The 11043-nt window shown below is 49.8% G+C and overlaps 1 pseudogene; it reads left to right on the forward strand.

The window, feature by feature from the left end:
• Positions 1–7332: 7332 nt before the first annotated feature.
• On the forward strand, positions 7333–7428 carry LOC132536312 (U6 spliceosomal RNA; annotated as a pseudogene).
• Positions 7429–11043: the final 3615 nt, after the last annotated feature.

Here is an 11043-nt window from a genome sequence, read left to right on the forward strand (position 1 = left end):
TGCAAACACTTTGTAAAGTGTGCTTTTGTTGTTTTCATCTTGTATGTCCTCCATGCGGAAGTCAGGAGACTCTATACAATGCCAGAATGACCAGCAGGTAGCTCCAAAAGATAAATCACTATTGCCAGTGTTTTGAATGAGCCCAGTTAGATTCTGACACTTGGGGGTCAGGCGCTGGTGCACCTGGCTGAGCACACACAGTACAGTGCAGAAGGACCCAGGTTCAAGCCTCCAGTCCCACCTGCAGGGGAGAAGCTTCCCGAGTGGTGAAACAGGTCTTCAGGTCTGTCCATCTAGCTCCCCTCATCCTCCTAATTTTTCTGACACTTGGGGGTCAGGCGCTAGTGCACCTGGCTGAGCACACACAGTACAGTGCAGAAGGACCCAGGTTCAAGCCTCCAGTCCCACCTGCAGGGGAGAAGCTTCCCGAGTGGTGAAACAGGTCTTCAGGTCTGTCCATCTAGCTCCCCTCATCCTCCTAATTTTTCTGTTTCTATCCAAAATAAATAAAAATATATTTTATTTATTTATTCCCTTTTTGTTGCCCTTGTTGCTTTGTTGTTGTAGCTATTGCTGTTGTTACTGAAGTCATCGTTGTTAGGATAGGACAGAGAGAAATGCAGAGAGGAGGGGAAAACAGAGAGGGGGAGAGAAAGACAGACACCTGCAGACCTGCTTCACCGCCTGTGAAGCGACTCCCCTGCAGGTGGGGAGCCGGGGGCTCGAACCGAGATCCTTTTGCCAGTCCTTGCGCTTTGCACCACATGCGCTTAACCTGCTGCACTACCGCCTGACTCCCAAAAAATGTATTTTAAAAGAGATTCTCTTACTCATTCTTCCTCTTACAAGCTCTGTTTCATGTCCTTGAACAGACAGAATCTGTGTGTGTGTGTGTGTGCATGTGTGTGCGTGCGCATGTGTGTCCGTGTCCGTGTGTGTGTGTGTGTGTCCGTGTCCATGTGTGTGCGCACACGTGCACCTCATTGGCTCATACACCTGCCTCACCTGCCTTGTCTTCCACCTTGATGTTTTGGGACTAGAAGGACCTAAGGGTCAGTTAGAGCTTTCCCACTCCTTCCACGAGGCAAGTGTCTCTACACCGTGTAGATGTTCACTAAACATTTCCTCAAGCAAACAGAGGCAGTTTCTCTGTGCCAGATGTCATCTCGTATCTCTGAGCGCAGGTAATAGTAAGCACGAAGTCACTTACGCACGGACGCACCTGACCACAGACGTGGCCATCCTGTACCATCATTGATTCAGGGCCCCGGGTCTGTACCTACCTTAGTGCCCTCGGCTGGGCCGTCCTGTTTGCTTCCTCCTGCGGAAAACAAGGGGTGCGGTGACCTTTAAGATTGCTCCCAATTCTGTGTTTTTAATAACTTTGGAGCAACAGAGTACTGGAATTGCCTAAACTGAAGTCCTGTTCTCTGTTTTCCCCCTTTGTTCTGTTGGGCCTTGCTTCATCACTGTGATGTAAACACGAGTTTTTCAGAATTTCCATGTTTCAGAGGGGAGTCAGGGGTGACTCTGGGCATGTGACAGCCGGCCTGACCTCACTGAAGCGGCTTCCAGGGACAGTCACCGTCTGGGACAAAAGAACTTATTCTATCCCAGGGCCAGGCCAGCCTCCGGTCCTGTTTTCAGCCAGACAAATGAAGCAATTCCACTTTCGGATCTCTCCCGTCTCTCTGTCTTCGGCACAAACCGATACGTCTTTGTTGGTTTGCTTGTTTGCTTTTCCCAGAACAGCTACAAGGTGGACATCGCTGTCTGTGGTTTGTGATGTAAGCTCCTTTCTCCACCCCGTTTTGCCCCCTTGACAACATGAGAGAGCTCTCTCCTGGGGGTGCACAGACCTCCGCCTACCAGGAGCACTGTGTCCACTCCTTGAAACTGCATGTTAAAGAGCTCCCCCACACACAGCTTTTCAAACCGGAAAATGAATGAATATTCCCCGGCAAATACAGAAAGTTAGAGGATTAAGCCTTTCTGCCCTCAAGGCCTGTGCACTCCCCAGAAATGTCAATTTTAAGTTCTTCACCATAATTTATGTTTCAAGTAAACTATATTTGCTTTGGGCTCTTATCTCTTCAAAAAAATTACTGCTAATAGTTTCTATCTTTGGAGCAATTTGCAGAAGCTGATTTATTACTACTGTTCAGTGGCATGATATACTCTTCTTTCCAGAGCCCTGCTCAGCTCTGTTTATGGTGGTGCTGGGTATTGAGATTTGGGACCTCATGCTTGAAAATCCAGAGTGTCAGCCACTGAGTCACCTTCCAGCTTAGTGTTTGTCTTGTTAGTTGTTTTATTAATTCTTTTAGAACCAAGTCTGGGGTTACTAGCTTCTCAGAAACAAAAGCTAGTTCCCTTCCACTAACAAGACGACAAACACTAAGCTGAAAGGTGACTCAGTGGCTTATTTCTTGTAGGCTGAAGTAGAAATCTCTTTAAGATAAATCCTTCTGTTAAAAAAAAAGGAAAACTAGGGAGCTGGGCGGTAGCGCAGCGGGTTAAGCGCAGGTGGCGAAAAGCGCAGGGACCGATGTAAGGATCCTGCTTTGAGCCCCCAGCTCCCCACCTGCAGGGGAGTCACTTTACAGGCGGTTAAGCAGGTCTGCAGGTGTCTGTCTTTCTCTCCCCCTCTCTGTCTTCCCCTCTTCTCTCCATTGCTCTCTGTCCTATCCAACAACGACGACATCAGTAACAACGACAATAATAACTACAACAGTAAAACAACAAGGGCAACAAAAGGGAATAAATAAATAAAAATAAATAAAAAATAAATATTATAAAAAAGGAAAACGAGAGATGGACATCCATGGCATGTCAGCGGTGGGTTTTTATTAAAGACTTTAAGTAGGTCGCTCTCTCTGCCCAGCAGACTTCTAGGACCCTCAGAAGGACTTATTACTGGTAGTTAGCTGAGGCACGTTGCCAGGGGTCCGGAGTAAAGATGTTTGCTTTTAGTTTGTAATTTGTACATTTGTTCTTTAGCCACAGGCAGGTATTAACCCAGTCCTTTTAATTTAATTTTTTTCGTTTGTGGTGCATAGTGGGTTACAAGATTGCAAGCTGCCAGGGTCTAGCTCCACACCACAGCCAACACCAGGGCTGTGTCCTCACCTCCCACCTCCCAGAGATAACCACCAGAGTGCTCACGTCTTCCAAATAGTTTGTTTGCTTCTGTTTTTTCTTTTTTTTTACTTTCATTTTATTTTATTTTTTTAATTTCTTTATTGGGGAATTAATGTTTCACATTCGACAGTAAGTACAATAGTTTGTACATGCATAACATTCCCCAGTTTTGCTTCTGTTTTTTTACTTTACAAGTCCATGTCTATCAGTTCTCCAGATTCCATATAGGAGTGAAACCATCTGGTCGTTGCCTTTCATCTCTTACTTCACTAAGCATCATCACTTCCAGACCCATTCATTTTGTCCCAAAGGACACAGTATCATCTTTTTGATGGCAGAGTAGTATTCCACGGAGTATCTGTCCCCTGACGTCTCTAGCCAGTCATCTGCTGACGGGCATCTAGGCTGCGTCCACTCCCTGGCTGTTGTGAAAATGCGGCCGTGAGCACAGGCTGCACGCGTCCCTTCTGATGAGTGTTTGCGCGTCCACTGGAGAAATGCCTGAGTGGGCTTGCTGGGCCGTTAAGTGACTCCGTGTTTACTTGTCTCGGGCTGTCCACACTGTCTCCCAGAGGGGCTGCCCGGTCTGCGTTCCCCCAGCCGTGGAGCAGGGTCCCTCTTCTCCACAGCCTCTCCCACGCCTGTGGCTTCCTGGCGTGTTGGTGGGAGCCCTTCTCTCAGGTGTGAGGTGGGATCTCAGTGTGGCTGCAACTTGCGCTTCTCTAGTGCTGAGTGACGTGGAGCATTTCCTCGTGTGTCTGTGGTCCATGTGCGTCTCTCCTTTAGAAGACTATCTAGTTGTTTGGCCTGCTTTTATTTGGTTATCTTGCTTCTTTTGTAGATCTCTGCCAATTCTTGTCTAGACGTTTGCTCTCAGTCGCTTGTCTGATGTGTGATGTGCAAATACTTTCTCCCATTTTCTTGGTTGCCTGATTAACCAAGGTCCTTGTATCGCCTGTTGGAGGAAGCAAATAAGAGGAGACTTCAAAGAGATAAGAGAATCAGTCGCACAACTTGAGTGATTTTCCATGAAAACCTAAGTGAAGATGACTCCACAAGCCAGCCTGCCTGCCTGCCTTCCCCTCCTTTCTTTCTTTCATTCTTTTAAAAAGGGAGGGGTAAGGGGTGATATACACTGACCCCGCTCTGCCTGTGTTTGCCTCCAGAGCTAAGGGCAAACACAGTTCAAAGGTCAAAGGGCTCCGGTGGAGCAAAGCTGCATTTGGGGTGTGAGAGTGATTCTGCTCTCCCGCACAGTGTGAGTTTCACTCCTCTCTTTATCCTCCAGTAGTTTACAGTATAGACCTTGCCTTGTGCATTTGCACGAGATGCCCTCAAGCATCAGGAAAAAAGCTCTGACCCTTGACATGGCACTCATATAACCCAAGGCAACGCTAAAACACAGAGACCATCAAACATGCAGAGGCCGGAAGGTGAAGTGTGTTGTGTTTCTGCCGTGGGCCCTGGACTCTGGTCCCCATCGGGCCCTGCTCAACACACACACACACACACACACACACACACACACACACACACACACACACGGCACTCGACACTGACACCCAGCCAGCCATCACCCTACACTCGGTCCCAGTGACTAGCGACTCAGAGCCCAACAGAACCCTCGCCACATCTCTTGCTCTGAAGTTTCGTGCCTTGCTTTGGCACCAGAGTCAGTAGAGTCACCAGTCAGAGTCACTAGAAGAGTCTGACAGATGCCGCTTTGGACACAGAGAGGGCTTGGGTAAGAGAAAGAACAAATCCACAGCGGGACAGCGGGAATGACGGCTTGCTTGCCGGCCGGGCGCACTGTGCACTTCCCCCATGCCCCATGCGTGTGCCACAGGTGCTTGGGCCCAGCAGTTCCTCAGCAGCCTGTCCTGTTTCCGGCCCCACACGCGCGTCAGAGACCGTGCTGTGTGGCCACGTCGGCGAGTAACTCAGAGTCTGCACTCATCGTGAGGCTCCTGGGACACAGGCTAGAAAAAGGTCCTTTTCCTCAGCCAGACTGAACAAGACTTAGTTAACGGGACAGACGCGGCAGAGACGACCCTGACTGCTTCTGAGCGGTCTTTGTGTTAAATCAGGCGAACAGCCCAGAGTGTTATATATGTATCTATCTCCCTCCAGGTCCCTTGATTCTGTTTCGAGTCAGCGTCCAAACCCTCCCTCCCTTCTACTCTCCTTGCTGTTACTGTGGCTTTTCTTTCTTCTTTTACCAGAGCTCTGCTCAGCTCTGTTGATGGTGGTGTCGGGGATTGAACCTGGGACCTTGGAGTCTCGGGCAGGAAAGTCTTTTTGCAGAACCACTATATTACTTCTCCAGCCCTATTTGTTCTTTATTTAAAAACAAACAAACAAAAAGCAGCAGCCAGGGGAGTGACTTTCTGGTAGGGCACAGGACTTGCAGACGTGCGCTCAGACCTGGCTCCTGGCACACTGCATGTGCCACAGTGATGCCCGTGTTCCCTGTCTATCACCTATCAATCATCTGTCATCTATCATCTATCTATCACCTACCAATCATCTATCACCTATCAATCATCTATCACCTATCAGTCATCTATCAATCATCTATCACCTATCTATCATCTATCATCTATCAATCATCTATCACCTATCAATCATCTATCTATTATCTATCAATCATCTATCATCTATCTATCACCAATCAATCATCTATCACCTATCAGTCATCTATCTATTTATCTATCTATTATCTATCTATATATATTGTGATAAAGAAATAAATTGTGGTTCAGGAGTTTGGTGGTGCAAACAACAAGCAGTAGGTGTTTAAAATGCTTCTGAATCAAGTGGCCTTGCTGAGCACTCAGAGAATGACTAGAAGCCTGACCCGGGGGGAAGCGATCTGAGAGTGTGTGCCTATCTGAAAAGCGAAAAGTGAAAAGCGTGGCAGAGGCCGGCGAGACACTCACCCCAAGGGGCCTGGGTCCTCGGCCCTGGAGTGGAAGCACTATGGCTGGGGGGGGGAGGCTCTTGCCCCCAGTGGTGAAGCCCCAGTGATGACTGGAAAAAGAGAGAGAGAGAGAGAGAGAGAGAGAGAGGATAGTGGAGAACTTCCTGTGAAAAGAATTGCTGGGAACCATAAAAGGCGACTTCGCAGGCTGGAGGCCGATGCTGAAAGTCACAAGGGGAAGCCCCACACTGGGGTCCAAGGGAGCCGGGGAAGCTGCCCTGCGGAGCGCAGATGGTGACGGTGCAAAAGCCCAGACGGAAATGAAAGTGAAATGACAGACAGCGGGAAATCATAAGGAACTAGGCGATAAGAAGGAAAACAGTGCCTTCCTTATTAGGAAGCAGAACTGCCCAGCACAGAGATCCCAAGGGACACGCTGCCGGGGGTGGGGGTGTCTCTGGGCCCCTCTGCCCCAGGTCTTGTGACTTGTGGGGACTTAGCTCCCTCTTGAAGGAAGCAGTGACCATGCTGGTGCTTGTGGGTCAGTGACAGAGCTGGCTTAGTAAGTACCCGAGAACTGGGTCCCTCCTCATGTTCGGAGTGTCAATCACAGACCCAGTGTCAGAGCTGTAGGACGCTTACTGCCCTGCCAGGAGATAGGCCACTGCCTGTGATAACCCAGTTTCTTAAAATAAAAATTATAGGGACTCAGGCGGTAGCGCAGCGGATTAAGCGCACATGGCACAAAGCGCAAGGACCAGCTTAAGGATCCCAGTTTGAGCCCCCGGCTCCCCACCTGCAGGGGAGTCTCTTCACAGGCGGTGAAGCAGGTCTGCAGGTGTCTATCTTTCTCTCCCCCTCTCTGTCTTCCCCCTTCTCTCTCCATTTCTCTCTGTCCAGTCCAACAAAAACGACATCAATAACAACAATAATAATAACCACAACAATGGTAAAACACCAGGGTAACAAAAGGGGAAAAATGGCCTCCGGGAGCAGTGGATTCGTGGTGCAGGCACCGAGCCCCAGCAATAACCCTGGAGGCAAAATAAAATAAAATAAAACTATAAAGGGGCCTGGTGGTGGCACACCTAGCAAAGTGCATATATTATCACACAAGGACCAGGGTTCAAGTCCCTGGTCCCCAACTGCAGGGGAAAAGCTTCATGAGCGGTGAAGCAGGGCCGCAGGTGTCTCTCTGTCTCTCTCCCTTTCTGTCTCCTCCTCCCCTCTCAGTTTCTCTCTGTTCTATCAAATGAAAATTAATAATTACTGTGCTCACATATACTGAAATTGGAAGGATACAGAGAAGATTAGCCTGGCCCCTGTGCAAGGATGACACTCAAATTCGTGAAGCGCTCCATAATTTTTTACAAAAAGTTTTAAGTGGGCAGATGTGAAATATAGTGTTTGAGAAGGAAACAGTGCTGGTTATTACCTTTCAGAAGCTACTCACCATTCTTGGGTTTTAAATAAACTTGAGGAAAAAATGAAAAAAAATCAATAATTACTAAATAGCCCATATATGGTTACATACATATACATTATGACCATAATATTTATATATGACATGCTCATAGATAATCAAGATTTTAACTGCCCACAAAAATTATATATATATAATTTTAAAATATATTTATTTATTTATTCCCTTTTGTTGTCCTTGTTTTTTTATTGTTATTGTTATTGATGTCATCGTTGTTGGATAGGACAGAGAGAAATGGAGAGAGGAGGGGAAGACAGAGAGGGGGACAGAAAGATAGACACCTGCAGACCTGCTTCACCGCCTGTGAAGCGACTCCCCTGCAGCTGGGGAGCCGGGGGCTCGAACCGGGATCCTTCCTCCGGTCATCATGCTTTGTGCCACCTATGTTTAACCCACTGCGCTAATGCCTGACTCCCGATATATATATAATTTTACTGAGAGGTACATGGAGAGGGTGATAGAGAGCATGAGAGAGAGGGGGCCGGTTGGTAGCACACCTGATTGAGCACACATGTTACAAGGACCTGGGTTTGAGCCCCCGGTCCCCACCTATAAGGGGAAAACTTTGCAAGTGGTGAAACAGTGTTGCAGGTGTCTCTGTCTCTCTCCCTTCTCTGTCACCCACCTCCCTCTCCATTTCTGGCTGTTTCTATCCAATAAATGAAGATAATAAAAAAAAAAAAATTAGGAGAGAGAGAGAGAGATCTGGGTGGTGGTGCACCTGGTTAAGTGCTCATAGTACTAAGCACGAGGACCAGCTCAAGGATCCGAGTTCAAGCCTCCGACTCCCCACCTGCATGGAGAAAGCTTCACAAGTGGTGAAGCAGGTCTGCAGGTGTGTGTGTGTCTCCCTCTCTATCTCCACCCCCCTCAATTTCTCTCTGTCCTGTCCAGTAAAATGGGAAAAATGGCCTCCAGGAGCAGTGGATTCGTGGTGCAGGCACCGAGCCCCAGTGATAACCCTGGAGGGAGAGAGAGAGAGGGAGAGAGAGAGGGAGAGAGAGGTCAGAGTCCTGCTCAGCTCTGGCTGGTGGTGCTAAAGATTGGACCTAGGACCCCAGGGCCTCAGGCAGGAGAGTGTTTTGCAGAGCCCCTGTGCTGTCTCCCAGCCCAAGTTACTCCCTGCACCTTATACCCTGTGTGCTTGACCCAGTGTGCCACTGTCTGGCCCCCAGACTTTTCCATTTCACGTTTCTTGTGGATCTGGGATCTCGTTTGTGTATGTGCTGTTTCACTGCTTTGGGCTGACTTTTCATTCAGATGGAAAGACACTCCAGAACCCAACACCCCAATACCCAGCACCTCAGGACCTCAGCATCCAGCACCCCAGGACCTCAGCACCCAGCACCCCAAGACCCCAGCACCTGGCACCCCAAGACCCCAGCACCCCAACACCCAGGACCCTAGCACCCCAGCACCCCAAGACTTAGCACCCAGAACCCCAGGACCCCAGCACCCGGCACCCTGGCACCTGGCACCTAGCACCCCGGCACCCCAGCACCCCAGGACCCCAGCACCCAGCACCCAGCACCAGAACCACGTTGGTATCCTAGCGCCTTGCACAGGCCTGAGCTCACGGCAGGTGTGTGTTCTACCCGGCCAGCTGTCTCCTGGCCCCAGCGCTGTTTGTTCTAGGAATACAGTCCCGCCTCTTCCGATGTTTGTCACCACACCTCACCCACCACCTAAGTGCCAGTCCCCCTCCACCAGGGTCCGCTGGGCCCCTCCCCAGCCCTTGTCCCCACCCCTCGAACACCTCAGCTCTGCAGCGGAACCCAAATGGACTTTGCTCTGGTCCGGTGGGCTCTCTTGCTTCCTTTGTACGCCACGCCTGAGGTCGGCCAGCACTGTCTCCTTCCTGCAGCTGCCCTGCTCAGGGCAGGGCTCCAGTCCCACCCAGGCTGTAGTGACTGGCACTTCATCTGTCCTTACACTGGGTTGTCAGAGAAGTCATGGTACATTTAGGCATAGGAAGACATAGAAAAATAGCTGTGACTTCCCGACATCCCGACTGGTATGCTGTGTTCCATTTATTTATTTATTATTTTTCTCAGAGACCTGCTCAGATCTGGCTGATGGTGGTGCTGGGGATTGAACCTGGCACCTCAGAGCCTCAAGCAGGAGAGTCTCTTTGCATCACCATTATGCTGTCTAGGCCATCCATCGGTGTTTGTCGGCAGGCAGGTGTTTGTTTGTGTGACATTTTTACCCATGCATCTGTCCAAACAGCATTCTTTGTGAGAAGAAAGAACAGTGGAATTAAAAAAAAAAAAATGGGATGGGCGGTAGTGCAGCAGGTTAAGCGCACATGGTACAAAGCGCAAGGATCGGTGTAAGGATCCCGGTTTGAGCCCCCGGCTCCCCACCTGCAGGCGGTGAAGCAGGCGGTGAAGCAGGTCTGCAGGTCTGCAGGTGTCTGTCTTCCCCTCCTCTCTCCATTTCTCTCTGTCCTATCCAACAACAATGACATCAATAACAACAACAACACTAACAATAAAACAACAAGGGCAACAAAAGGGAATAAATAAATAATACTGACGGGAAGGATAAAAATGTCATAAAGACAGCAGGAGGTGATGAAAAGTGATCTTAAACTACCGTATGTGTGTTTTCTCACTGTGCTGGAGACCAGAGAGAAGGGCCAAGTTGGACTCTGGATGGACACTTGGGAGCTGCTGGAAAGAGTGCTCGTGGCGGCCGGCAGCTTCAAGTGCAGAATCTCCAGGGGACTTCTGTGGGCGAGGGAGACACGCAGTCCAGCCCTGTGCCCAGTGCTTTGCTGGCCTCTGAACTCTGGGTCCCTGTGAGAATGGAGTAGAGGCACCTGCCCTGCTTCTCCCTCAGTCTAATCACCGTGGGAAAAAGAAAACATTCCCCCCCCAGACAGTCCTCTAGGGGGACCTGTGCGTCCCTTCAAGTGCCACCCTGGATGAGAAGTTCAGCGTCTGCTGGAAGGAAGATTCCAGCAGCCCTTTGTAGCCTGTGGCAGCAGACACTCGACTTGGCCCCTTGGGGCCCAACGTCCTCCTTTCACGGAAGGATAGAGCGTTGTCAGGGGGTTAGCCACACCCCGAGCCCTGCGCTGAGCCTCCTCTGTGACCACAGCGGCCCACCAGTCACGACAAACCCGAAATAGCCCCACATTCTAAATCAAGACACAAGCAGAGTGACCGCCCTGAGTCACCCAGGTCCCCCGGTCACATGTTTTATTTTTAGATCACTCTAGTGGGCACCCAGAGTGTTTGCTTTGTCGGTCTCTTCTCCAAAAAGGAGCTCAAAGAAGGAACTGAGTCATGTGGTTTGGTTTAAGTCACCGTGAAGGCCTCGACCCTCCGGCTCTGAAAAGCCCGCGGCTTGGTGGTTGGGATGATGTGTCTCCCTGAGCTGCCTCGGCCCGCCGAAAGGTCTTAGCCTAGCAGTGACAAGAAAACTTCGCTCCCGGGAATGCACGTTGTGGGCCTGACTTCTTTGTCGCCGTTCGCCATTCGGGGTGACAAAA

Source organism: Erinaceus europaeus, unplaced genomic scaffold (genome assembly GCF_950295315.1).
Source record: "Erinaceus europaeus unplaced genomic scaffold, mEriEur2.1 scaffold_400, whole genome shotgun sequence".
Lineage (NCBI taxonomy): Eukaryota > Metazoa > Chordata > Mammalia > Eulipotyphla > Erinaceidae > Erinaceus > Erinaceus europaeus.